The sequence below is a fragment of the Lethenteron reissneri genome, chromosome 72 (genome assembly GCF_015708825.2).
Source record: "Lethenteron reissneri isolate LAM-NWPU_2019-01 chromosome 72, ASM1570882v1, whole genome shotgun sequence".
NCBI lineage: Eukaryota > Metazoa > Chordata > Hyperoartia > Petromyzontiformes > Petromyzontidae > Lethenteron > Lethenteron reissneri.
This window is the reverse complement of record NC_083850.1, coordinates 6,802,265-6,817,545: the sequence shown is the minus strand read 5'-3', so window position 1 is coordinate 6,817,545 and position 15,281 is coordinate 6,802,265.

The window sequence follows — 15,281 nt, the reverse complement described above, 5'->3', positions numbered from 1 at the left end:
AGCCCATAAACCACTATTGGTGACAGTGTTGTTTGAGAGCAGCTATTAAAGTCGATTTGGCATACGAGGTGGTGGCTGGCCAAACCATGCCTCGCTGTTTGTCTCCGGAGTGATGACGGATACAAACCAGACCAAGCGGAGACCATGTACCAGATCGGATTTTGATTACTGATGTTAGAGTGATTGTATTGCAAGTGTGGTCACTACGCGTCTGTACGTGCTCACTCCCGAAGCTTGGCGGTTTTTGGCAACGCCACGGGGCTGCATTCACTTTAAATCGAGGACAATGGAGGGCATGGGGAACGTGTTTTTCCATTTATTCAAAATAAGCGCATAATTACACACTGAGATGCACTTACATATTCATGCATGAAGCACAATGGGCACATTACCCTTCGTATGTTAATAGACATGCAGATTGCACCTTCTAGAATTAACAATCGAATGCAAATATCCTGAAAGACAAAGGATTGGATCCTAGGGGGGGAGTTATAAGGCGGCTCAGAAGCAGAGCTCAATGCCATTTCGAGAGGGAACTTGATGAGGTTGGACGCTCGACTCGTCGCTCTGCTGATCGCCCTTCTACCGCGAGACAACGCAGCCTGGCGAGCACAATTGCTGCGTCGACAATTAGGCGACTTTGCGTCGGGAGAGTTCGTGGCGACATCTTTAGACGGGTTCCAGACATCGATATACCGTGAATCTCCAAGTAAGTGTCTATTTTCGCGGATAAAATCTTAAACGTGTTCGTCGTCAATTTACGGGATTTTTTTTGCGTCTCGGTTAGACGCGAGTGTCGTTCTTGTTATAGCAGTTAACAAAATCCAAAACTCAACGCTAAACATCATTGCGGCCGATAGCGTACATTTGACTCGATAACACCGCTGCTGTTACTACGCTCACATGGAGCAGAGACGCTCTCCACAGCCCCACGCACACGGAGGCAAGAAGTCATTCAATTGCTCTGTGTGTGGTAAGTCCTTTTCATGGCCATCACATCTTCAGAGACACCAGAGAACACACACGGGCGAGAAGCCGTTCCTGTGTTCTGTGTGTGGGAAGGCATTTGCAAACTCATCGCATCTTCAGAGTCACCAGAGAACGCACACGGGTGAGAAGCCATTCCTGTGCTCTGTGTGTGGGAAGACATTTGCTAAGTCATCACATCTTCAGATTCATCAGAGAGCACACACGGGCGAGAAGCCGTTCCTGTGCTCTGTGTGTGGGAAGACATTTGCACAGTCATCACATCTTCAGAGTCATCAGAGTACACACACGGGTGAAAAGCCATTCCTGTGCCCTGTGTGTGGTAAGGCATTTGCACACTCGTCAACTCTTCAAGACCATCAGGGAACACACACGGGAGAGAAGCCATTCCTGTGCCCTGTGTGTGGGAAGGCATTTGTACAGTCATCACATCTTCAGAGTCATCAGAGAACACACACGGGCGAGAAGCCATTCCTGTGCTCTGTGTGTGGGAAGGCATTTGCACACTCGTCAACCATGAACAGGCATCAGAAGGTCCACAATGATAGGAAACTGAAATCAAAAGCTGAAATTCAAGGTGCTGCAATGAGTCCTGAAGAAGTTTCCACCTTCGATCCCATGCAGTTGGATCCCGAGAGATGGCTGGATGTAATGGCGTGGCTCGAGGATCAAACCGAGAGCTCGGGGTGACTGAAATATAATGTTGCATGTGGTTATACCTATTAAGCCGTATCGAGTACTTTTGTGTGTAATTTTGAGAGTTTAATGACGTGCACAGTGGTAGTTTGTAATGTTATCGGATTACTTGCTGAAGTGGTGTGATGAGTACTGGTGGTGAGAGGGTTCAATTGTAGTCGTTTGGTGTTCCTGTTGAGCTAAAGTTGGAATGCGTCTGTAGATACATCTTTACTCAACATTTTAAAGATTTTTTTCATGTGTATGGCTTTTTTTGATTGGTATTAATCGATTTTAGATAGCTGATTTCAGGATGTACATTGATGACGCGTTCGTTGGATATATGGCCTTGACTTCAACATAGACGCACAGTGAACAAATGTGGTGAACTAATAAGGAAATAATGGGGAATGATACTTTAACGCGTTGGTATTCCTGGAACGGAAATGGTTTGCATGGTACTGGAAATGTGTGAACATAGGACATAATACATTCGGTTCGAGTTTTGACTTAAAATGATTGCAGATGAATAAAAACGATTTTTTTAAACAAATGTGTGTCCGTTTATGTATTCATATCAACAACGTGTTTTAAGCGAGTTTCAGGTGGAGGATCTTCGTCACACATCTGCCCTTAACCGGCAGCATCTTGGCTGTCTCCCCATTAACATGTGTTCCTGGAGGGGAAAGGGCCCCATTATTTATCGATTCACAACGTTACGGTCCCTAATCATCAAGTATACAGGGAATCCTGTACGCTAAGACATGTGAACTGTAACACTATAAACGATAACACAAAACATTAAACTACTATGAACTAGTTTCATCATTTATAACACCAAAAACAGAGGTACGATATCATAATCTCATTACAAGCAGTAGAATTTCAACGTGATCGTATTAAAATCACACTCTGCGCATATGTATGTATAGCGTACGTGCAAGCGAACTGTGCTCGTATGTACGAATGTAATATGCATCTATGGCCTTTGGACATGCGAACCGGTGGTCGGATATGCGAATTGGGGGGTGCAGGATTATGATCGGATTAAAATGATTAGAATATCACTTTGGTAGTATTATAATTACACTGAGCTAGAATGTATGTTAAATGTAGATGCACATCGGGAGTCGTAAATGCGGCCTGGGTGGTACCAGATTTAGAATCGCATCAAAATTAATAAAATCGCACCATGGTCGTATTAGAATCAAGCTGCCCACTGCTGGTAGAATGTTCCATCGCAATGGCACCGAATAGCAATATACAGCATTGATATTGGGCGTGGAGCCTAAAAGCGCAACCTTGCGCATTTTGACCTGGTTCTCGACGCCCGTCCCTCGTCCATGGTAGAATCTTGTGCATGTCGGGGCGTCAAGGGTTCGCACCACAGCCTTGAAGGATTAGGCAGGTCCCTGGCTTCTTTTGAAGAATGTGACTGGGCTCCAGGCACCGGTTCCTCGCACGTGGCGGATCCTAGAGGCACCCCGGGCCTCAGGGGCTAGGAAACTGTGGGCGCCACAACACATTTCCTTTGGCGTACGGTTTCCGTTGCCGAGAGCCCCACCACGTCGGACACACCAGACTTGGTCTGTACAGGACATGAGGATGAGCTGTCTGGGTGAGGACGGACATAAGTTTTGAGGCTGGACAGCTGGACGAACCAACGGCGGCGCCCTATCTCCATTCTTACAAACTGCGGCCGTTTCTCCTCTATGACTTCTACGGGACAATCCGGACCACGCCATGGGCGGAGCAACTTGGGGGACGTACCCGGTGGCACCTGTAGGCAAAATAACCATGCCCTGTCCCCCACCTCCCATGGAAGCACGTGTTCCCACCAGCCCGTGTTCTTTTCATTAGCGGCTTGCGCTCTGGTGGGGAAAGGTCCTCGTTATGAATCGTTTTGCAACGTTCCGGTCCCGAGTATACCGGGGATCATCTGCACTCTATAACATGGAAACTCATAACACTATAAACAATAACTATATACTGGTTTTATAATTTATACCACCATAAACAGAGGCACGGAATGAGAATCTCATTAGTTTATTATCGCACTATGCTCATATGTTTGTAAAATTTACGTTCAATCGAACCGCGGATCTGATATGCGAACTGTGGGAGGTGCAGGGTTAGAAACGCATTTAAATAAATTGAATACCAATATGGTCGTATAGCATTTTACTGTACTTGAATGTATGTTATGTGAAAATGCAAATCGTTAGTCGTAAATGCGAGGCAGGGGTTAAGAGGTGCATGTTTAACCCAGTGATAATGTTAATCCAGTGTTAGCATTATATTTAAGGACAATATTGTTGATAACAATTCGTCTAGACATGGCACGTCCCTTGTTCGTCTCGATCAACCAAAATTCGTACAATGTCGGTCATAAAGGAGTGCGAGTTCATTCATGAGTAGTTTACGCTGAGCACGATGACACTGACCTACACACAGTTATGGTTAAACAAAGTTATCTTGAATCATTTAAACCTCAGCTCAGACTTCATCATCGCAATAATTTCTAAAGACATCTGGGGTCCCGCGAGAGCAGGGCCTGGCCACAAATATCCGGGCAGCGGAAGCAGCAGAAGCAGCTGCGTCGCCCTCGAAAGGTGTTGTTGCTGCTGTTGCTGCTGTAGTTGAAAATTTTGCTGTTATATACGCAGGGAGGTGGTGTGATGGATGACGCCTTTGATTAAATACTCTGATCAAACGCACCCGATTTACGACCTTCATCATCGCATTTGATCAACTATGCCTTTATAAACTCTCATATGTTAAACTCTAACATATAATATTATATCTCATGCCCTCGTGTCCTTTGGATTGCACTCTCATACTCACAGGCATTTTGGATTGTACTCATTGGGATGCACTACCTCGTAGAACAGGCCGCTCTCCTCCTTAGAATCACACTGGTGTCTTATGTATGGTAAGTGAATATGCGAACCGGGTATAGGATATGCAGGATTAGAATTGAATTACATTCTTGATTTGAAGCTTTCGTGACTGCAATGATTCATATTCTTAGGTTTTTTCGGTAAAGTCACGTAGGTAAAAACATTAAAAAGTAAAATAAAATAAAAATCACGACGTTTCGGAGGCAACACAAGCTTCCGTCTTCAGGTGATACCGTCACAGCCACGACAGCTGTATCAAGTAAATAAGAAATTGCAGGAGCTACCACTCCGTCTTCCCCACCACCTTCTCCAACCATTTGGGCAATACAACCTGTCTACGACCGCCCATGGAAGCACGTGTTCCCGCCGCCCCGTGTTCTTTTAATTAGCGGCTTGCGCTCTGGCAGGGAAAGTTCCTCGTTGCTAATCGTTTCACAACGTTCTGGTCCCGAAACCCGAAGTATACGGGGGATCACCTGTACTCTGTAACATGTAAACTGATAACACTATGAACAATAACACTAAACATTCAACGACTTTAATTTTTTTTTATAAGATTCCACCATAAACGGAGTTACGGTATGAGAATGTCATTAGAAGCATTTTAATTGCTCATATGTATGTAAAGTGTACGTTCAATCGAATCGGGGGACGGATATGCGAACTGTGGGGGTTTGCAGGGTTAGAATCGCATTAAAATTATTCTAGTAACAATATGTTCGTATGCGCATTTTACTGTGCTTGAATATATGTTACGTGCAAATGCGAATCGTTAGTCATAAATGCTATAGGCAGGGTTTAAAATGTGCATGTTTAATCCAGTGTTAACGTTAATCCAGTGTTAGCATTATATTTAAGGACAATATTGTTAATATCAATTCGTCTGGACATGGCACGTGCCTTGTTCGTCTCGATCAACCAAAATGAGTACAATGTCTGTCATAAAGGTGTGCGAGTTCATTCATAAGCAGTGTTCGCTGATCCCCGATGACACAGACCTACACACAAACAAAGTACTCTTTATTAAATTAATTATCAGCTCAGACGTGTGGGGTCCCGCGAGAGCAGGGCCTGGCAACAAATATCTGAGCAGCGGAAGCAGCAGAATCAGAAGTAGCTGCGTCGCCCTAGAAATGTGATGATGCTGCTGCTGCATTTGCTTCTGCGTCGATCAAGATTGACGCTCTTGATCAACTCTGACATTGTAGACTCTCACATGTTAAACTCTAACATAGTGAAATATAATATTATAACCTATAAACTACAACCTATCCATTGTTACGCTTTAAAATACGATTAACTGTTATAGTGCAGAACCACATAATTGGAGGTGTGGGATTATAATCGCATACTAATCATTAGAATCGCACTGAGCTAATTAGAATCACACTGTGGTTGTACGTATGGTAAGTTAATATGCCAACCGGGGGTAGGATATGCAGGATTAGAATCGAATTACAATTATTCGAATCCCACTCGTATTAGAATCACACTTTCCACTGTTGGATGAATGTGTAGTATCAATGGAATCGCATAGCCATATAAGTATATACAGTATACGCAAATAAAGAATATAACTATCACACATTGTAACATAGATACAAGAAACATTATTTAAAAAAACGTATTTACAAATATATATTCCACTTTTTTTAAAACTCAGAATGTCGTCGTTCATGTGGGGAGATGGATCGCAGTGGATCGTATTGTCTAAGCTGCTTTTAGGAATCCGTGTGATAACCCAGTCACATCGCCTAACTCCAGTTGCAGCACCTTACCCAAACTACATCTCCCCAACAAGGCAGCCTTCCCGATGCTGTGTATTGTGTTTATGGGATAACAGAGGTGTGTATTATCCCATACACCTTGCCCAAAAAGACTGATTATCCACTTAACAGCCTAGCCTATAAACCACCATTGGTGATAGTGTTGTTTGAGAGCAGCTATTAAAGTCGCTTTGGCAAACGAGTTGGTGTCTGGCCAAACCATGCCTCGCTGTTTGTCTCCGGAGTTATGACGGATACAAACCAGACCAAGCGGAGACCATGTACCAGATCGGATTTTGGTTACTGATGTTAGAGTGGTTGTATTGCAAGTGTGGTCACTACGCGTCTGTACGTGCTCACTCCCGAAGCTCGGCGGTTTTTGGCAACGCCACGGGGCTGCATTCACTTTAAATCGAGGACAATGGAGGGCATGGGGAACGTTTTTTTCCAGCGCTAATCCCATTTATTCAAAATAAGCGCACAATTACACACTGAGATGCACTTACATATTCATGCATGAAGCACAATTGGCACATTACCCTTCGGTATGTTAATAGACATGCGGATTGTACTTTCCAAAATTAACAATCGAATGCAATATCCTGAAAGACAAAGGATTGGATCCGAGGGGGGAGTTATGAGGCGGCTCAGAAGCAGAGCTCAATGCCATTTCGAGAGGGAACTTGTTGAGGTTGGACGCTCGACTCGTCGCTCTGCTGATCGCCCTTCAACCGCGAGACAACGCAGCCTGGCGAGCACAATTGCTGTGTCGACAGTTAGGCGACTTTGCGTCGGGAGAGTTCGTGGCGATATCTTCAGACGGGTTCAAGACATCGATATACCGTGAATCTCCAAGTAAGTGTCTATTTTCGCGGATAAACTCTTAAACGTGTTCGTCGTCAAATTTATGGGATTTTTTTTGCGTCTCGGTTAGACGCGAGTGTCGTTCTTGTTTTAGCAGTTAACAAAATCCAAAACTCAACGCTAAACATCCTTGCGGCCGATAGCGTACTTTTGACTCGATAACACCGCTACTGTTACTACGCTCACATGGAGCAGAGACGCTCTCCACACCCCCACGCACACGGAGACAAGAAGCCATTCAATTGCTCTGTGTGTGGGAAGTCATTTTCATGGCCATCAGATCTTCAGAGACACCAGAGAACACACACGGGCAAGAAGCCGTTCCTGTGCCCTGTGTGTGGGAAGGCATTTGCACAATCGTCAACTCTTCAAACTCATCAGAGAACGCACACGGGCGAGAAGCCATTCCTGTGCCCTGTGTGTGGGAATGCATTTGCACGGTCATCAACTCTTCAAACTCATCAGAGAACGCACACGGCGAGAAGCCATTCCTGTGCCCTGTGTGTGGGAAGGCATTTGCACAATCATCAACTCTTCAAAACCATCAGAGAACACACACGGGCGAGAAGCCATTCCTGTGCCCTGTGTGTGGGAAGGCATTTTCACAGTCGTCAAATCTTAGCACGCATCAGAAGGTCCACAATGATTGGAAACTGAAATCAAAAGCTGAAGTTCAAGGTGCTGCATTGAGTCCTGAAGAATTTTCCACCCTCGATCCCATGCAGTTGGATCCCGAGAGATGGCTGGATGTAATGGAGTGGCTCGACGATCAAACCGAGAGTCAGGGATGACTTACAGTTTTTGTGAGAGTTTAATGACGTGCACAATGGTGGTTTGTAATGTTATCGGATTACTTGCCGAAGTGGCGTGATGAGCAGTGGTTGTGATATAATTCAATTCCGGACAATATTGTAGTGTTTAAGTCTTCCTGTTGAGCTAAAGTTGGAATGCATCTTTAGTTAGATCTTTTCTCAACATTTTAAACGGGTTTTTTTCAAGCATATAGATTTTTTTGGTTGGTATTAATCGACTTAAGATAGCCGATTTCAGGATGTACATTGATGACGCGTTCGTTGGATATATGGCCTTGACTTCAACATAGACGCACAGTGAACACATGTGGTGAACTAATAAGGAAATAATGGGGAATGATACTTTAACGCGTTGGTATTCCTGGAACGGATATGGTTTGCATTGTATTGTAACTGTTTGAACATAGGACATAATACATTCGGTTCGAGTTTTGACTTGATTGCAGATGAATAAAAACGTTTTTTTTAACAAATGTGTGTCCGTTCATTTATTCATATCAACAACGTGTTTTAAGCGAGTTTCAGGTGGAGGATCTTCGTCACACAAATCTGCCCTTAACCGGCAGCATCTTGGCTGTCTCCCCATTAACATGTGTTCCTGGAGGGGAAAGGGCCCCATTATTTATCGATTCACAACGTTACGGTCCCTAATCATCAAGTACACAGGGAATCCTGTACGCTAAGACACGTGAACTGTAACACTATAAACGATAACACGAAACATTAAAATACTATAAACTAGTTTCATCATTTATAACACCAAAAACAGAGGTACGGTATCATAATCTCATTTCAAGCAGTAGAATTACAATGTGATCGTATTAAAATCACACTCTGCGCATATGTATGTATAGCGTACGTGCAAGCGAACTGTGCTCGTATGTACGAATGTAATATGCATCTATGGCCTTTGGACATGCGAACCGGTGGTCGAATATGCGAATTGGGGGGTGCAGGATTATGATCGGATTAAAATGACTAGAATATCACTTTGGTAGTATTAGAATTACACTGAGCTAGAATGTATGTTAAATGTAGATGCACATCGGGAGTCGTGAATGCGGCCTGGGTGGTGCCAGATTTAGAATCGCATCAAAATTATTAAAATCGCACCATGGTCGTATTAGAATCAAGCTGCCCACTGCTGGTAGAATGTTACATCGCAATGGCACCGAATAGCAATATACAGCATTGATATTGGGCTTGGAGCCTACAAGAGCAACTTTGCGCATTTTGACCTGGTTCTTGACGCCCGTCCCTCGCCCATGGTAGAATCTTGTGCATTTCGGGGCGTCAAGGGTTCACACCACAGCCTTGAAGGATTAGGCAGGTCCCTGGCTTCTTTTGGAGAATTTGACCAGGCTCCAGGCACCGGTTCCTCGCACGTGGCGGATCCTTGAGGCACCCCAGGCCTCAGGGGCTCAGAAACTGTGGGCGCCACAACACATTTCCTTTTTGGCGTACGGTTTCCGTTGCCGAGCGCCCCACCACGTCGGACACACCAGACTTGGCCTGTACAGGACATGGGGATGAGCTGTCTGGGTGGGGACGGACATAACAACATGCGTACACACTGCGGCCATGTCACCTCTATGACTTCTACCTGTCGCCGCCGTGGGCGGAGCAACTTGGTGGACGTACCCGGTGTCACCTTTGGGCAACACAACCTGTCTACGACCGCTCATGGAAGCACGTGTTCCCGCCGCCCCGTGTTCTTTTCATTAGCGGCTTGCGCTCAGACAGGGAAATTTCCTCGTTGTAAATCGTTTCACAACGTTCTGGTCCCGAAACCCGAAGTATACGGGGGATCACCTTTACTCTATAACATGTAAACTGATAACACTATGAACAATAACACTAAACATTAAACGACTGTAAAAATGTTTTTCTAATAGATTCCACCATAAACGAAGTTACGGTATGAGAATGTCATTAGAAGCATTTTAATCGCTCATATGTATGTAAAGTGTACGTTCAATCGAATCGGGGGACGGATATGCGAACTGTGGGGGTTTGCAGGGTTAGAATCGCATTCAAATTATTCTAGTAACAATATGTTCGTATGCGCATTTTACTGTGCTTGAATATATGTTATGTGCAAATGCGAATAGTTAGTCATAAATGCGAGGCAGGGTTTTAAAATGTGCATGTTTAATCCAGTGTTAACGTTAATCCAGTGTTAGCATTATATTTAAGGACAATATTGTTAATATCAATTCGTCTGGACATAGCACGTGCCTTGTTCGTCTCGATCAACGAAAATTTGTACAATGTCTGTCATAAAGGTGTGCGAGTTCATTCATAAGCAGTATTCGCTGATCCCCGATGACACAGACCTACACACAAACAAAGTACTCTTTAATAAATTAATTATCAGCTCAGACATCTTCATCTCAATCATTTCCAAAGACGTGTGGGGTCCCGCGAGAGCAGGGCCTGGCAACAAATATCTGAGGAGCGGAAGCAGCAGAATCAGAAGTAGCTGCGTCGCCCTAGAAATGTGATGATGCTGCTGCTGCTGCATTTGCTTCTGCGTCGATCAAGATTGACGCTCTTGATCAACTCTGACATTGTAAACTCTCACATGTTAAATTCTAACATAGTGAAATATAATATTATAACATATGAACTACAACCTATCCATTGTTACGCTGGAAAATACGATTATCTGTTATAGTGCAGAACCACATAATTGGAGGTATGGGATTATAATCGCATACTAATCATTAGACTCGCACTGAGCTAATTAGAATCACACTGTGGTTGTACGTATGGTAAGTTAATATGACAACCGGGGGTAGGATATGCAGGATTAGAATCGAATTACAATTATTCGAATCCCACTAGTCGTATTAGAATCACACTTTCCACTGTTGGATGAATGTGTCGTATCAATGGAATCGAATAGCCATATAAGTATATACAGTATACGCAAATAAAGAATATAACTATCACACATTGTAACAAAGATACAAGAAACAATATTTAAAAAAAGTATTTACAAATATATATTCCACTTTTTTAAAACTCAGAATGTCGTCGTTCATGTGGGGAGATGGAGCGCAGTGGATCGTATTGTCTAAGCTGCTTTTAGGAATCCGTGTGATAACCCAGTCACATCGCCTAACTCCAGTTGCAGCACCTTACCCAAGCTACATCTCCCCAACAAGGCAGCCTTCCCGATGCTGTGTATTGTGTTTATGGGATAACAGAGGTGTGTATTTTCCCATACGCCTTGCCCAAAAAGACTGATTGTCCGCTTAACAGCCTAGCCCGTAAACCACCATTGGTGATAGTGTTGTTTGAGAGCAGCTATTAAAGTCGTTTTGGCAAACGAGGTGGTGGCTGGCCACACCATGCCTCGCTGTTTGTCTCCTGAGTGATGACGGATACAAACCTGACCAAGCGGAGACCACGTACCAGATCGGATTTTGGTTACTGATGTTAGAGTGATTGTATTGCAACTGTGGTCACTACGCGTCTGTACGTGCTCACACACGAAGCTTCGCGATTTTTTGGCAACGCCACGGGTCTGCATTCACTTTAAATCGAGGACAATGGAGGGCATGGGGAACGTGTTTTTCCATTTATTCAAAATAAGCGCACAATTACACACTGAGATGCACTTACATATTCATGCATGAAGCACAATGGGCACATTACCCATCAGTATGTTAATATATATGCGGATTGTGCCTTCCAAAATTAACAATCGAATGCAAATATCCTGAAAGACAAAGGATTGGATCTTAGGGGGGGAGTTATAAGGCGGCTCAGAAGCAGAGCTCAATGCCATTTCGAGAGGGAACTTGATGAGGTTGGACGCTCGACTCGTCGCTCTGCTGATCGCCCTTCAACCGCGAGACAACGCAGCCTGGCGAGCACAATTGCTGTGTCGACAGTTAGGCGACTTTGCGTCGGGAAAGTTCGTTGCGACATCTTCAGACGGGTTCCAGACATCGATATACCGTGAATCTCCAAGTAAGTGTCTATTTTCGCGGATAAACTCTTAAACGTGTTTGGGATTTGTTTGCGTCTCGGTTAGACACGAATGTCGTTCTTGTTTTAGCAGTTAACAAATCCAAAACTCAACGCTAAACATCATTGAGGCCGATAGCGTACTTTTTGACTCAATAACACCGCTGCCGTTACTACGCTTACATGGAGCAGAGACGCTCTCCACAGCCCCACGCACACGGAGACAAGAAGCCATTCAATTGCTCTGTGTGTGGTAAGTCCTTTTCACGGCCATCACATCTTCAGAGCCACCAGAGAACACACACGGGTGAGAAGCCGTTCCTGTGTTCTGTGTGTGGGTTAGCATTTTCACTTTCAGAAAACTGCCAACGCCATCAGAAAACACACACGGGCGAGAAGCCATTCCTGTGCCCTGTGTGTGGGAAGACATTTGCACAGGCATCAAATCTTCAAACTCACCAGAGAACACACACGGGCGAGAAGCCATTCCTGTGCCCTGTGTGTGGGAAGACATTTGCAAACTCATCACATCTTCAGCGTCACCAGAGAACACACACGGGCGAGAAGCCATTCTTGTGCCCTGTGTGTGGGGAGGCATTTGCACACTCATCAAACATGAACAGGCATCAGAAGGTCCACAATGATAGGAAACTGAAATCAACAGCTGAAATTCAAGGTGCTGCAATGAGTCCTAAAGAGGTTTCCACCTTCGATCCCATGCAGTTGGATCCTGAGAGATGGCTGGATGTAATGGAGTGGCTCGAGGATCAACCAGAGAGCTCGGGGTGACTGAAAAAATATGATGTCATGTGGTTATACCTATTAAGCCGTATCGAGTACTTTTGTGTGTAATTTTAGTTTTACAGTTTTTGTGAGAGTTTAATGACGTGCACAGTGGTGGTTTGTAATGTTATGGGATTACTTGCCGAAGTGGTGTGATGAGCTCTGGTTGTGAGAGGGTTCAATTGTAGTCGTTAAGTGTTCCTGTTGAGCTAAAGTTGGAATGCGTCTGTAGGTACATCTTTACTCAACATTTTCAAAGGGTTTTGTCAAGTATATAGCTGTTTTTGATTGGTATTAATCGACTTTAGATCGCCGTTTTCAGGATGTACATTGATGACGCGTTCGTTGGATATATGGCCTTGACTTCAACATAGACGCACAGTGAACAAATGTGGTGAACTAATAAGGAAATCATGGGGAATGATACTTTAACGCTTTGGTATTCCTGGAACGGAAATGGTTTGCATTGCACTGTAACTGTTTGAACATAGGACATAATACATTCGGTTCGAGTTTTGACGTAAAAATTATTGCAGATTAATAAAAACGTATTTTAACAAATGTTTGTCCGTTCTTTATTTTATAATGTTCATAGCAAAAACATGTTAAGATAATTCCAGGTGTAGGATCTCCGTCACACAAGTGTGCCCTTAACTGGCAGCATCTTGGCTGTCTACCCGATTAAACACGTGTTCCTTGAGGGGAAAGGTCCCCGTAGTTAATCGTTCATCAACGTACCAGTCACTAATCCCGAAGTATGTCGGGGATAAACTGTACTGTATAACATGTAAACTGTAATACTATAAACGATAACACTAAACATTAAACGATTATAAACTAGTGTTTTAATTTATAACCATATAAACGGAGGTAAGGTATTATAATATCATTAGAATCATTAGAAGCAGTGTGGTCGTATACGAATCGCACTATGCTCATATGTTTGTATAGTGGACGTGCAAAGATCGGATAAAAATTATTACAATTACAACATGGTCATATGACAATTACGATTTTTAATGCTAGATGTCATCGAATAACAAAAGACGGAATATATTTATATAAATACACGCACAAACTCATTATAAACTCATCAGATTATGAATGGTGACAATTATTAAAACAATCACAAATTGTGACAGAGAAATTCCCACATGCAAAACACCACGCTCACGTGACGAATTCTTAAACAAACTGCAACACTCAAGTGACAAAATTCAACAAAAAAGGCCGCAATAAAAAGAAAAACATCAATGGACAAATCCAAAAAACAGTCAATACACACACGTTAGTAGCTGTTAGAAGAAGACAACACCTAGCACCTTCAACTATACACATTATACAGCGAACTCGTAAATAGGGCGCTATAAAACAGCCTTCGCTGCTGTCGACGGGGCCAAGCAGCGAGTGTTTAACTCCATTGTTTCAGAATCCGTGTCATCACCCGGCCACAGCGCCTTAGCCAAACTACATCTCCCCAACAAGGCAGCCTTCCCTATGCTGTGTATTTTAGCAAGTTTATTTACGGACACACTTGAAGATAAAAATTCGTCTAGAAAAGGCAGGCGACTTGTTCTACCAACACGATTTCAAATTTCTATCCGAAAGAAGTATGAGTTCATTCATGAGTAGTATTCACTAAGCCCCGATGGCAATAACCTACACACAGTTATGATTAAACAAAGTAAACATTAGTCGCTCATCCCAGCTCAGACATGATCATAGCAATTATTTCCAAATCCGTGTCGGGTCCCACGAGAACAGGGCACGTCCACAAACTCTCAAATTGTAAACTCACATTGTATACTCTAACATTATAAACTCTAACAATATAACCGTTAAACTATGTAACGCTTTAAAATAACACTATAAACTAGTGTTATTGTAAACTATAGTATTGTGAGCGATACATTATAACGCTATAAAATAACATCATAAACTAGTGTTACAGATTAGAACACCGTACATTGAAGTGTGATATTCAAATCTCATTCGAATTCTTAGCTTTACACCGTGGTCCTCTAAGAATCACACTATGCTCGTCAGTATGTAACATGTCTGTATGTAATATGTATGTATGTAACATGTCTGTATGTAATATGTATGCATGTAAAATGTATGTATGTAATATGGACGTGCGAACCAAGGGTGGAATATGTTAAAACGGAAGGTGCAGGATCAGGATGGGATTACAATTATTTGAATAACACTTTGGTGGTATTAGGATCAAGCTGTCCACTATTGGATGAATGTTCCATCTCAATGGCATCAAATAGCAATATTCAGTATGAGTATGTAAAATAATCGCACAAACGCAATATTAGCCAGTGAAATAATGAATCGTTACAATTGTAATGACTCCAGACTCAGACTGCAGAGGGTTCTTTTATTTAGCCTTTAACGCTGCTTAGGACCCAGGCGTCACGATATAGCAACGACGACGAGACAGCAACCAGCCAACACAGCCCCAAACCTCGTTCCTCCCCCTCTCTCATTCTCGGCGTGAACCTCCGTCC